The sequence below is a fragment of the Ovis aries genome, chromosome 7, assembly GCF_016772045.2.
Source record: "Ovis aries strain OAR_USU_Benz2616 breed Rambouillet chromosome 7, ARS-UI_Ramb_v3.0, whole genome shotgun sequence".
Lineage (NCBI taxonomy): Eukaryota > Metazoa > Chordata > Mammalia > Artiodactyla > Bovidae > Ovis > Ovis aries.
Genome location: NC_056060.1, coordinates 54,706,513 through 54,721,456, shown reverse-complemented (window position 1 = coordinate 54,721,456; position 14,944 = coordinate 54,706,513). Strand labels below are relative to the sequence as shown.

At 40.4% G+C, this 14,944-nt stretch overlaps 1 protein-coding gene across 4 annotated transcripts in view; it reads right to left on the bottom strand.

The window, feature by feature from the left end:
• Positions 1–13,765, bottom strand: part of WDR72 (WD repeat domain 72) — a 221,426-nt gene extending 207,661 nt beyond the window's left edge. For all 4 annotated transcript variants that reach the window (XM_060417921.1, XM_027971818.3, XM_060417922.1 and 1 more), the window contains exon 1: positions 13,624–13,765. The gene's annotated coding sequence lies outside the window, so the exon portion shown is untranslated. The remainder of the gene's footprint in view (positions 1–13,623) is intronic.
• Between the last annotated feature and the right edge of the window lie 1,179 nt (positions 13,766–14,944).

Sequence of the window (14,944 nt, the reverse complement as noted above, 5' to 3'; positions counted from 1 at the left end):
AGAATAATAAATATGATGCAAATGTGGTTTTGTGGCTGGTGTCTACTGGACACTAGAATTGTTTACCTCATCATAAATAGCGCTCTTCAGGGACACGCCCTGACATTGAGTCTCTGCCTCACCAACCTCGCAGATAAAGACGAACCTCAAACTCCTTGACTAGGAGGAAATTAAGAACAGTGTAACAGTTAATAACACAAGTTTGGGATAGAACAGATCTGGGTCTGCATCTTACTCTGCCTCTTACAATTATGTGGCCGCTGAATCCATCTCATTTTTTTTTTAAAGATTTTTTTGATGTGGACTATTTTTAAAGTCTTTATTTGAATTTGTCACAATATTGCTTCTGTTTTATGTGTTGGTTTTCTTGGCCAAGAGGCACGTGGGATCTTAGCTGCCTGACCAGGCATCCAACCCTCACCGCCTGCATTGGAAGGCAAATTTTAAGCACTGGGTCACCAGGAAAGTCCCTGAATCCCATCTCTTGAGCAAAAAAGAATTCTACTTACTTTCTTCAAAACTATACTCAGGTACTTTGAGGGCCACAGATAAATTACCTCATGTTGCTTTCCTTCAAAGAAGATAACTTGGTCATCTTGAGCCCAGACGAAGTTTTGTTACCAAGTTTTCAGTCTAGGTTAGAAAAGCTTGGGGTGTTAAAATTCATCAGGCTGTACACTTTAAATGAGTATAGCTTATTGTATATAAATCATACCTTAATGAAGTTGAAAAAAACAGACTGGAGATAAGAATAAAATAGCTTTGTGGATGTCTCACAGATAGGAAGTCAATGGCAATAAACTAAGAGAAGATAGAGTGGGGCTTTATGAAGCAACAAGGAATAGATGTGAGCTAAAGAGAAAAGTACCCAGGGTATGGGGAGGCCAGCATTAGAGCTATTTTAACCCTGGGAAATGAAGCAAAGTACCTCAGGACTAAGGTTTAGCAGAAGCCTATGCCCCCAAACATTTCTGTTAGCAGATGCTCCCAAAACAAAAGATCTTATTTTATCAACAGATTGTAATCAGGTCATTCCTTAGAAAAGGAAAAAAAAAAAAAATGTTTCTTCAAAGTCAAAAGCTGCCCAAGGTGTATTTGAATAACACATAAAAATCCACCTGGTTTACCCAGTGGAGCACGACAATTTCAGAATTAACCCCTAGCCAATCATCAAAGCCAAGCCCCACCCCCCCACCAAATGTTATTATTGACTAACTGCGACTTAAGAAACTCTAGAAAGTAATGTGTTTTAGGTAGAGAATAACTTAGTAGATAAACTCAATGGTAAAATAACCCAGAGATCAAGGGATGAATTAGACAGACATGCAAAATAATCTCTGCACTTCACACACCCATGATCGGGAACAAACATAAAACCAAACAGCCAAGAAATCACGTCCCTACCACTAAATGGATGAGGTTTCCATCACAGCTTGCAATTCTGCCAGTCTTGTGAGTCAAAGATTACAAAGTATTATCTTCAAACTTTACCTCCTTGCTTATTAAACTGCAGAACAACAGATTCAAAACAGCCCAATTAAATGCCAGCATGTCCATTTGAAGTCAGTGTCAAAGAGATGTGTTTGGCCAGAAAAACAGAAATAGGGGGAAAATAACTCATTTACTTCAGGGTGGCTCCTTCACTTCTTTTTTCATTTTTTTTTAATTGAAGTATAGTTGATTTACAGTGTTGTGTTAGTTTCAGATGTACAGCATCAGCAAGTGATTCATTTGTGTGTGTGTGTGTGTATATAACTGAATTTATGTGTATATATATATATACATATATGTACATATATATATATATATAATTTGACTATGGGACTTCCCAAGTGGTACAATGATAAAGAATCAACCTTCCAATGCAGAAGATGCAAGAGATGTGGGTTCTAGCCCTGCATCAGGAAGATCCCCTAGAACAGGAAATGGCAACCCACTCCAATATTCCAGTATTCTTGCCTGAAAAATTCCATGAGCAAAGGAGCCTGGCAGGCTACAGTCCATGGGGGTGCAAAGAGCAGGAACACCACTAAGCATATGCGGCATGCAATCTGATTATATATATATATATATATATATATATATACACACACCTATATACATATATAAAAGAATATATGTATATATGCTTTTTAGATTATTCTCCTGTATAGGTTATTACAAAATATTGAGTATATTAATACTTTCCTGTGCTATACAGTAGGTCCTTGTTGATTACTTATTTTATACATAGTAGTATGCATGTGTTACTCCCAAATGCCTAATTTACCCCCATCTTTCCCATTTGATAACCATGAATTTGATACTTATGTCTGTGAGTCTGTTTCTGTTTTGTAAGTAAGTCCATCTGTATTAGATTCCACGTGTACGTGATATCATATATTTGTCCTTTTCTGTCTGATCTTATCACTTAGTATGATAATCTCTAGGTCCCCATCTATGTTTATTTCATTCTTTCTAATGGCTGAATAATAGTCCATCGTGTGAATGTACCACACCACCTTTGTCCATTCACCTGTCGGTGGACATTTAGATTGCCTCCATGTGGTGGCACTAGTGGTAAAGAACCCGCCTGCCAATGCAGGAGACATAAGAGATGCATGTTTGATCCCTGGGTGGGGAAGATCTCCTTGGTATGGCAACCCACTCTAGTCTTCTTGCCTGGAGAATCCCCATGGACAGAGAAGCCTGGTGAGCTACAGTCACTGGGTCTCAAAGAGTCGGACATGACTAAAGCGACTTAGCACAGTCCTGGTTACTGTAAATAACGCTGTCATGAACATTGGGGTGTATGTATCTTTTAGAATTATGATTTTTCTCTCTATAAGGAAATAGAGCTCCTTTATTTTTATTTATATTCAGTCAGTGAAGAACTTCATGAAACTCAAATCCGCTTGTCCAAAACCTTATTTTTAGACTTTAAGAAGTGGATTTTTTTTCTTTTTAATTTATGCCACATTTAACTCTGAGTATTTACAGTCCAAATTATTGTTTTGTTTTGTTTTGTTTTAACCTAGAGATTTCTATGCTTTTGAACGGTGGTTCTGGATAAGACTCTTGAGAATCCATTGGACAACAAGGAGATTAAACTAGTCAATCCTAAAGGAAATCAACCCTGAATATTCATTGGAAGGACTGATGCTAAAGCTGAAGCACCGATAATTTGGCCACCTGATGTGAAGAGCTGACTCACTGGAAAAGACCCTGATGCTGGGAAAGATTGAGAGCATGAGGAAAAGGGAGCAGCAGAGGATGAGATGGTTAAATATCATCACCAACTCAAAGGGCATGAATATAAGCATACTCTAGGAGATTGCGGAGGAGAGAGGAGCCTGGTATGCTACAGTCCACGGGGACGCCAAGAGTCAGACACAACTTAGTGACTGAACAGCGACAAAGAGGTATCTAACATGAGCAAAAAGTATCACTGTTCTAGTCTACTATCTAATAAATTTTTTAAAAAATTAATGAGAACCAAATGTATGCAAGGTGGTGGATTGATCTGTAGAGAATAAAAAAAAAGAAAAACACAATCCTTAACCTCGAAGTATTTACAATCGAGTCACTTTATGATTAGGGCTTCCCAGGTGGCTCAGTGGTAAGGAACCTGCCTGCCAATGCAGGAAATGCAGGTTTCGATCCCTGGGTCAGAAAGATCTCCCGGAGAAGGAAATGACAACACACTCCTGTATTCTTGCCTGGGAAGTCCCATGGACAAAGGAGCCTGGCAGGCTATACAGTCTATGAGATTGCAAAGAGTCGGACACTACTGAGCACATCCATGTACACATTTTATGATTAGCTTTAACTAAGTATTCCTGTTATTAGACAAAATAATTGTTTTGATGTGTATAAACTCTGAAAACCTCTTTCCAATCTTGAGCCATATTTTTTTTCCCATATCCAAGTGCAATCTAAAACTACCTATTTCTTTAATTCACTTATTTTTAAGTACTAAATTAACTTACTTAAGGATAAATTGTTGTATAACTATCTCCTTTAAAATTATCTTAATCATTAATAACTATATAAAATTATGGGATTTGACATGCTGCTTAGACTTTTTCCAAAATGCACGTTAAAACAAATACTTGTCTATTAACACCAATGTTTACTGTGTACTACCTAAACTTATACTGAGAAACATGTCTCTAATCGAGTCCCAAGTAAAATCTCTTCCTCTGCCCACTCATAAACCTCATTGCAACGCAGGTAACTCCTTACATGCCAATATTCTTAGTTGATGATCCCTCCTTCCAATAAGAAAAGAGCTTCCTCTCATCACTTCAACAAACCATATCTTTTCCTCACTTTTAGCTTATTTCTCTAGGATAACATCTTTATCATTACCCCAAATTTCATCTTCTGTCACCTCGGTTACTCCCTCTATTAACCCTTATTTCTTGTTTTCAGGCAGTCTCCCTTTTCTTTGACTCCTTTGACTTTACTAATATGCATTTAGTTTAAAAATATTTATTGTCTATTGTGTGTTAGAGACTATGCAAGATTCTAGGAATGTAGACAAGAATCTACAAACCTCAAGGAATCACAAGAATCTGAGGAGACAAGGGCATCCTGTGTCACCAGCCATGTCATGAGTGCCTTGTAAGGTAAACGCAAGAATGTTTGCAGAGGAAACACAAGTGGAACTTGAAATCAAAGGTAGAAAGGATTTCCCCATGGAGGTTAATATCTAAACTCAAATCCCAAATATTATCTACTTATCAATATTGTACACATGCTGGTTTTGTGACCCAAGGACTTTAAGCTTTGTTTTCCTCAACCATCAAATGATAATGTTGTCTACCTTACCTGGCTGTAATGAGATTAAGAGGACAGCATGTACTCAGTGGTAAGGCCCCAGAGTTAGTGAGCTTCGATTCCAGTGCCAACTCTACTACTGCATGGCCTAGGGTGGGTTACTTTACAACTGTGTATTGGAGTCCCATCAATAAAATGTAGATAAATAATAAGATCTATCTAATAAATAATAATATCTAATATCTAATCTACAAATAATAATATTTATCTAATAATATCTACTAATAGATGTGAAAGCTAAGTGGGAAAATCCATGAAAATCATTAGATAGTGAACAGTCAATAAATGTTAGCCACTCTTATCAGAAGGCTTTTTAAATCTCAATATCTGTGTATAAATCTTGTTAAGTAAACAGCAAAACAAAAAATGTCATCCTCATTTATAATCCTTCATTTTATTATTCATAATTTACAATAGATCACATCTATTAAGGAAATGGCAACCCACTCCAGTGTTCTTGCCTGGAGAATCCCAGAGATGGGGGAGCCTGGTGGGCTGCCATCTATGGGGTCGCATAGAGTCAGACACGACTGAAGCGACTTAGCAGCAGCAATAGCATTAAGTGAATTAAGCAGAAGAGACTAAAATAAAACTTTAATGGTACCAAACTGGCAAAGAAGAAGAAAATCTACCCTCTTTCCATGTGTTAGGAATTAAGCCAAACACCCCAAACATCAGAATGTGACATTACTTGGAATAGGGTCATTGCAGATATGATTAATTAAGTGATGATGAGGTCATACTGGATTAGGTTGGATCCCAAATCCAATATGACTGGCATCCCTATAAACAGGGAAATTTGGAGAAAGATGCACACAGGAGAGAGACACATGAAGATGAAGTCAGAGGGGGTGACATTCCTACAAGAGAAGGAATGCCAAAGACTGTCAGCAAACCACCAGAAGCTAGAGGAGAGGCATGGCACAGATTCTCGTTCACAGTCCACAGAAGGAACAACCCTGCTCACACCTCGATTTCAGACTCCGAACCTCTGGAACTGGAAGATGATACGGTTCTGCCATTTAAGCCACTTAGTTTGTACTGCCTGTTGCGGCAGCCCTGGCCAACTAATATACTATCTGACACATTTTGTTTCTTTCTAGTAAGAACATAAATCTTAATAATGTGCAGATCAATTCTGGAGATATATACTTTAATTTTAGTCTGAATCACACGATTGATCATCAAATTCTGTTCTCTACTTCTTTTCTGTAATACATCTCCTTTCTACCCACATTACAGGTTCCCTGAAGAAAGAATATATTCATTTATCAATTCAACAGGTGTCTATTAAAGTGAAAGTCTCTCAGTTGTGTCTGACTCTTTGCAACCCTATGGCCTATTCAGTCCATGGGATTCTCTAGGCCAGAATACCGGAGTGGGTGGCCTTTTCCTTCTCCAGGGGATCTTCCCAACCCAAGGATCAAACCCAGGTCTCCCACAATGCAGGCAGATTCTTTACCAGCTGAGTCACAAGGGAAGCCCAAGAATACTGGAGTGGGTAGTAGCCTATCCTTTTCCAGGGGACCTTTCCAACCCAGGAATTGAACCAGGGTCTCCTGCCATTGGAGGCAGATTCCTGAGCTATCAGGAAAGCCTTGACTAAAAGCTCTACTGAATGGAAAATGAAAAAAACACAGGTTCCTGATCTTTAGGAATTAACAACCTACGAGTCAAGCCACAGGTAAACAATGATTGATGTAAAGTAGACTGGGATGAGTATTCCTGATATACGAAAGCAAAGAACGCTTCACTCCCATGGTTTTGGATGGCTTATCCCTTACACCTAGACATCTCTTTTAGAAAAATTCTGTTTTCCCACAGGCCAGTTATCTCTTTTCCTAGGCCTAACATCTATGTCCCTTCTCCCATCTTCAGCACACACTGACACTGAAGTCAGTCCACTGCCATTATGATAATCCTTTCCTCGCAGAGTAAACAGACAGAAGGCACTCCCATAAGCAGGCATACGAACCTATGCAGACAAGTCCTGTTTGGAGAAGGCTCCCTAATACCCATGACTGCAGTATTTTCCAACTCTGCCTACAAAACAGGGATGCTTCTGCCAGGAAAGACCATCCTCTGATATTCATGGGCTTCCTTGGTGGCTCAGACAGTAAAGAATCAGCTTGCAGTGTGGGGGACCTGGGTTCTATTCCTGGGTCAGGAAGATCTCCTGGAGAAGGGAATGGTGACCCACTCCAGTATTCTTGCCTGGAGAATTCCATGGATACCGAAACCTGGCAGGCTATAGTCCATGGGGTCACAAATAGTCAACAGGACTGAGCAACTTTCACTTTTCTGACATTCCAGAATCCTAGCAGAAGCGTAGCCTGAACAGACATATCCAGAGGCTTATATAGAGAGAATACCATAGTGGTCTATAGAGAGTGATAGAGGAGGGCCACTACTTGAGGGTCATAATCCAAAGGAACCTTAGCATTACTGGAATAGTCAGTTCTTTAAAAAGATATTTTCTGGGACTTCCAGCTCATTTCAGCATTAATTCAAGACACAAAGGTGAGTCATTTGAAACTATTCTTCTCACCTTTGTGGATTTTCTGTCAGAAGCAGACAAATCCTAACTCTTTTTTATATCCTCTTACTTCACCTCTTTTCACCATTTTCCTCTGTCCACCATTACCCTTTCCAGGACTGACTCATCCGTAAACAAGTTAGTGGTGTCATCACTGGGAATGCTTACTCTCAAGCAGTTTGAGAAGTAGGATGATCCTTGAAGTCAGACAGATCTAGGGATATAATCCTAGCCAAGGGAGTTAGACTTATTTACCAACTAATGGTGGGTGTGTAGATTAAATGAGATAGTCCCCAGCACAATCCCACTTCTCAAAATACTTGAGAGTAAGAGTACCCAATGATGACACCACTGCCTTGTTTACAGATAAGTCAGCCCACCACTTAAACAAATCAAAAACAACTTAGGTCCAACCACAAGGGTAATTGAGGTGTCATATCACTCTTTAATCTGAGGGTAAATGTGCAAATAGATTGTCTCTACTTAATCTACAAAAGCTATCCATTACATGTGTGAAAGGGGCATGCATGGACAAGAGTGTTTTCTAGGCATCAGGACTTAATACAAAGATAACAGCAAAAAGTCTAGTGTAGCACTGGTGTCATGGAACAAGATTGCTAGTACAAAGTGAGATTTCGACACTGCAATGATTTCAAGGCAGTGGATGTCACAAGAGGTGGCTGAGGGAGACAGGGAAGGAGTTGGCTGGCTACAGGTCAATAGAAACCAGGCAAATATAGCACTTTCTAACATATCCTGGCTTCTGTTTATTCTAAAAAAAATATGTCCCTGGCAAGGGGGATTCCTCTTGTCACTTCTCTGCTGGATTTCTACTGACCAAAGACTGTCAGGTGATATCAAGAAATTCTGTCCCTGGGACATAAATAAATGCCCAACACCCATAGTTCATGGCAATATGAAAGCCTGAGAGGCCTGGAATCGATCCAACCCATTTTAACTAGCAAGAAACTACCTAGTAATACCTTGTTTGTATTTCTTGGAGGAGGGACACAAGAAACACTTATTTCATTCCACACAATAATTCACCACAATCAGAGGGAGCACAGCAAGGGCAACACCATCTCCCAGCTGCTGATTACATCAAAGGCTTGCAGCACAAATTCAATTTTATGATGTTAATCTTGGCCTGCCACTCAGAAATTTTCTCTGAGGGATATGATTTTTCTCTGGATTTCATTTTAAGAATGATTTTCTTCACCCACAATCAATAAAGATATGTTTTCATCAAAAGACTCTATCTTGGTAGAATTCAATTGGCTATTTCAATCCCTTTTGGTGACACAATATTAATTAAAATAGTTTATGTTGCACTTCAACTGGAAAAAGAGTCAGTGAAAATAGCAGCTACTCAGAACACATGTTCTATACGCATCAACATGGAGGGCAGAAAATAATTTTCTCTTTCTCCAGGCAGCAGACATTAGCTATTCAAGAGAGTTGCTCTGACTTAGTTCATCTCTGTGTTATCACTGAAATAATAATAATAATAAATAAGTTCTTCCTGTTTGTATAGTTTGCTCAATAGGAAATCAAAATACACATGAAGAAAATGCTTCTAATTCTCACCTCCTAGTGCCTCAGGAAGAGCAAAATAAATGTCTGTGCCCACGCAGCATAATGGGATATTAAGAATCACAGTCACTGTTTCTCTTAATTAAAAACAGTTATAATGTTATTAAAAATTCTTTTTATTTTCAATTTCTAAATAATGGTTGCAATTGAATACATTTTCTTTCTAACGAGGAAACATAGGACAAGTATGGACTTTTTCACAATTAAAAAAAAGGAGAAAATTAGTAAATGTATTACAGGAAGTGAATTCTCTTTTAACAGTGATGTTTAAAGTGGCAGTTAATTCACTTACAAAAACATTTATCAAAGTACCTACTGTGTGCCTGACTCTGGTCACTACTTGAGGCTGACAGAATCTGAACTTGAGGCTGGAAATCTAAATTTTAACCAGTTCTCCAAAGATATTCTTAAGCACATTTGAGGCAAGGGAACTTAAATCAATCTCAACATTGCCCCTGCACCACACAATTAATGGAATATACAAATTAATTGATAAAATTAAAGAAATATTCACTGAATAAAAGACCAAACAGAATAAATCCCTCAAAAATTCTTGCTTAGGGCCTGATCTGCATGACCACCTGAGAACATCAAGACTTAGCCAGCCTAATTTGGGCCTTCCACAGCAAAAAGTCCTTGTCTGGTCCCTAACCTACTATTTTTCTCTGCAATGACTATAGTTTAAAGTAGTTAAAGTCTTCTTCTATCTACTGCCATCTAAATGACACAGAGAAAGAAATCTTCCCTGTTCTGTAGGACTTGGTAAAAAAACTACCTGAGGTCTTTACTTGGAAATCCATGTGGGGAAAGGGCCTAAACAGGAAAACTGTAAGTATTCAATCATTGAGAAAATATGTACATTGTTTGCAAGAAGGAATAATTCAAGATGATTAAGTTAGAATTTTGAGGCAAAGTCTTCCGCATTTCAAAGAATTTTAAGAGCTAGTGCTACCCAGAGAAAAATCATAAGAGGGTACAGTCATTTAACAAATTCCTCCCAAAATGTTCAAGTTGCATTTTGGTATTTCGGGAAGATCCCCTGGAGAAGGAAATGGCAACCCACTCCAGTATTCTTGCCTGGAAAATCCCATGGACAGAGGAGCCTAGTAGGCTACAGTCCATGGGGCCATAAAGAGTCGGCACGACTGAGCGACTTCAATCAATTCAATCAATCAATCAAAAGAAGTAACAAATTATCCAGATCCCAACCCCTAAAAATGTTTTTCTAAGACTCACTTCAACTGCTCCGAATGAAAACAAGAACTGGAGCAGGAAGCAGGGCCTAAAATGGTCTGAGATCCTATCATGTAAACACAGGAATGCTAACCTTTGTCCATCAAAGAATTCTTGGTGTGGTGGAACTCCTTTAACAGAGCCTGGTCTTAAAACAGGTGGATGTTGAAAGTAAACATTTAGTGGTTGGGAAATAGGGATAATAGAGGTAAAACTATAAAAAACTTCATAAGTCATTCTGAACAAGACTGGTCTGTTTTTTATGATATAGTTGAAGACATGAAGTCCCATCTATAGTCAAGGCTGGATTTCTGTTGTATTTTTCTCTCGTCAAGAGACTAAGATGAGTGAAGGGAACCAAATTAGTTGATTGTCATCTGTGCATCATACAGTCCTGTGTTTTCTAGGCAACTAAGTCTCCCAACAAAGTTGTGATGTAGACACTCTTATGGGAGAGACTTGAAAATCAAGTAAGGACCTAATAATGTAAAATAATGGGCTTCCCTTTTGGCTCAGTGGTAAAGAATCTGCCTGCTAATGCAGGGGACATGGGTTTGATCCCTGGGTTGGGAAGGTACTCTGGAGAAGGAAATGGCAACCCACTCCAATGTTCTTGCCTAGGAAATCCCATGGACAGAGGACCCTGGTGGGCTTTAGTCCATGGGGGTTACAAAATAGTCAGACATGACTTAGTGACTAAACAACAATGTAAAATAATATACAACACTCATTTCACATTTGAGGAAACCAAAGCTCATAGAAGCAAAATAACTTGCCAACATCCTGTAGCCAGTAAAGGATGAAACAATATGTATGAAGATTTGTGTTTGTCATGTTCTTTCACCCTATGAGACCTTCGCACAACAGTTTCTTTGGCCTGGAATGCTCTTCCTCAGAATTTCCTCCTGGCAAACTCCTGTAAAAATGGAGCCTTCAGAACTGAAACTGAATTGTAACTCCTTTGAGCCTCTACTGGGTGATATATTGCACTCCTCAACTCCCAGCACTTCCTTTTCTACCTTTAAGGAGCTCTGATCATTCTGCTCTAATTCTTCCTGTGTCAGTTACCTGAACCATACTATGAATGTTTAGAGGGCAGGAAACTGTTCTTTTTCCTTTGCATTTTGCTTGCAGGTAGTTTTATACATAACAAAAAGTAAAAAAAAAAATGTTAAGGGGGATGTCAAAAAATTAATGTATTCATTATGAGTGAATGTGGAATGGCTCTAAAAATCACCTCTTTTTCTTCTCCCAGACAAGTCATCTTGAATGTTGACTCTGAGGTCTGCACAAGGAGAGAAAGGGAGATGTAGAAAGATATCTTTGGCTATGGACTTGTCTGTAATTACTATTGAAGCAACCTAAAATCTTATCAGCTTTCTGGGCCCTGAACTCACGCCTCACTAGGAGGAAACACAGCCAATTCACCATGAGATTGAATGATTCAATTAATGACAATTCCCTCATCCTGTACTTGCTTAGTTTTTATACACTCATACATAGGATTTTACTTTTTCCAGAAGAAATTTCATTTTGTTAAAAGTGAAAAAAGGAAGGGCTAGAAAACCAAGATGGATTCAGGGGTCTCCAAAACTCACACCCTTACCACTGCACTGCATTGCTTAGGTGGGGCAGGGGCATTGCCCAACATGTTAGGAAGCCCTTTGGAAATGAGAGCAAACTCTAGATGAGATGTTGGTCTAGAACAGTGATATCTAGCTCTAGAAGCTCTAGAAATGAGACGCTACCTTTTATAGACTAATTCAAAGAGATCCAAATGTCCTTTAAGATCAACACAGTTTCCTTACTTTCAAGACAAAAATGAATTAAAGTAAGTTAAAGGACTTGTTGGTACCCCAGAGTAAAGCTGGGGGCTTGCCAGGTGTTCAGAGACGGTCTGGTAAGAGAACTTACACATATTCTTTCAGTCTTTATCCCTACCTCATTGCCTTGGCTCTAACTCAGAACATAATTTAATCTAACAGTGTTAGACTAGGGGAAAAATAACTACACATTCAGAACAGAGCTTCCAGAGAAATGTCTGACACAATTCTTAATAAGAGATGCTGCATATTGTACCACTATTAAATAACAGAAAAAATAATTGTCAAGTCACAGATATATTTGAATGAAGCAATCTTTAAACTTTGAAATATTCCTAATACCACTATTCTCAATGTTGCATAGTTATTTAATAACATATATACTTCTATTCCAGTTGGCCTCTATAAACTAGAACCTTAGATTTCTAAAGCATTCACTTCATTGGATAGACTGTTAATGCAAGATATCACACACAGGGAGAGGCTTATATTTAAGTTGATATTTTATTGATAAAATAATTATAATTTACAAATATCTTCCCCAAAAGTGGTGAAGATATTAGAACTCAATAGAGCCCCAATTTTTGTGGTTTAAAAAATAATAATCATAAGTTTACTAGAGCATTTCATGGACAAAGTTTCCCTTCTCCTCTCATCCTTTGCATTCTTTACAGAAAACACTACGGGTACACTGTAATATTGAAGGAGCTAAAGGAGAGCTAAAGAACAAAAGTCACAAGACCGGATTAACCACAAATAATTGCATTCCAAAAGAAGCTGCTTTCTTCTTCCCTGATCTTTAAAAGGTGAGAATTCAGGAGAGAGGACTAACCCACTGTTTGCTGGGGGGCGGGAGAAGTAGGGGTGAGGGTAGGAAAGGGGATGAAAGAGACAAAGTTTCCAAATCATTTCTTCAGATAAAACTGTTCAAAACAAGTGACCTAGTTTTCAAAGATGACCTTGAACTCCTTTAGCATAAAACTACAAGGGGGAGGAACAAAAAGTTAACGTGGTTGCACAGCAACCTTCTGATCGCGTCTTCCTAACAGTTTCGAAATGAACACAAAAACGTTCTAATGGATGAGGACGGCGTTAGGGAAGCACCTGTCCGCAAGGCAGTACTGCTAGTACTTCACCTTGGCCAGATTTTTCGTCAATGCAGACATCACTCCCTGGATTTTCCTCTTCCTCGTCCAACTTTACAAGTGATAAAAGTGTTGTGTCCGCAACCTTTATTGCCGGCGCAGCGCGGGAAGTTTTCACCAGATTCCCTGCCCCGACAGGTCCCAAGCTGTCACACCCTCTCCTGCCGGCGTCCACCGGATCTTTTCCCCAGCTACTCGACTCAGCTTAATGAATTCAAGAACTGCAGTCCCGGAGACGTCCGATTTCCGAGTCCCAAGAGACTCTCTCAAGCGTGAATGGCGTGTCTAGGAGACCTCACCTAGCCCAAGCCATCCAGCCCCCGCTACCACACTCGAAAGGACCGATTTGACGGGTGCCTGTCTTCGGTCACTACGGATGCTACATCAGGACGAGGGAGTAGAAGAGGGAGTTTTCCACGTGCAAGAACTTGGAGCAGAAAAAGAGATTATAACTACTGCAACACGCGCTCACCTTCTTTCCTCGCCCCTCGGTATCCAAACCCTCGACTTGAAAGCGGGAAGCCAAGGGCAGCACGAGTCCGGGGCCGTCCGGGGTCACCGCCTGGGACAGAGGAGCCCGAGCCGAGCCCGGGGCGGCTGCTTTAACCCAGACTGGGCGAAGCTGCAGCGGCCCCGCAGCTTGACAGAGGGGCAGCAGGACACAGGGGCGGTCTTTCAGGAGCGGCCACACCCTCAAACCTAACACCTCGCCCCACCCGAGACCACGCCCTCCCCGAAACCACGCCCTCTCCCCTTCCCTGACTTGAGCCGGAACTCTGGGTACCTCTAGCCGCAGGCGCTGCGTGGTCCAGCCACTCCCTCCATCTCTCACGGGCGGTGGTGGCTGGAACAGGCCGGTCCCCAGGCGTCGAAGTGTTCTGTCCTTCCAGGGCTGGAGGGAGTCAGAGTTAGGTCAGGAAGCTCAAGGTAGGCCAGGTGATATGGACCCTCCCCGGCACCGATAGAGACTGGGAGCCCCAGGACCTTTGTTAATGGAAGGGAGGAAGTTCCCCTCCACCTAGCAGAGAAGAGTGAGAGTCCAGGGAGCTAGGAAGGGTGGAAAAATTCACCCTTGAAACGGGAGTCCTGACCTGCTCTGGAGTGTGCCAAGTCACACTACATTTAGAAAAATGGGAGGGACAGTTTGTTTTTCTCAGGTTTCTTGGTTATTTTACTTTTTCCTCCAAACCTGTGGGCAATGTAGTCCTGGATTCTAACACTCCCAGAAGTAGGTGGGGAGATATATTTTTATTTATTTATTTGATGTGGATCATTAAAAAAAAAAACTTTATTATATTGCTTCTGTTTTAGATTTTGGATTTATGGCAGGAAGCATATGGGATTTTAGCTCCCCACCCAGGGATAGAGCCCAAACCACCAGCATTGGAAGCTTGGAGTCTTAACCTCTAGACCAGGAGGGAAATCCCTAATGGGGTGAGATTTTTAATCACTCCCTTTCACTTGGGCTTCCCTGGTAGCTCAGAGGTTAAAGCGTCTGCCCACAATGAGGGAGACCCGGGGTCGATCCCTGGGTTGGGAAGATCCTCTAGAGAAGGAAATGGCAACCCACTCCAGTATTCTTGCCTGGAGAATCCCATGGATGGAGGAGCCTGGTGAGCTACAGTCCATGGGGTTGCAAAGAGTGGGACAGGACTGAGGGACTTCACTTTCACTTTCACTTGTACCTACCTGACTTCCCAAATACTAAGGATATTTGGCCAGGCCCAAGTCAGAGCATAAGTTCTAGGTCCTCTGAGACCTAGAGATCTGAGGTCAGAATTCTCATACCCTGG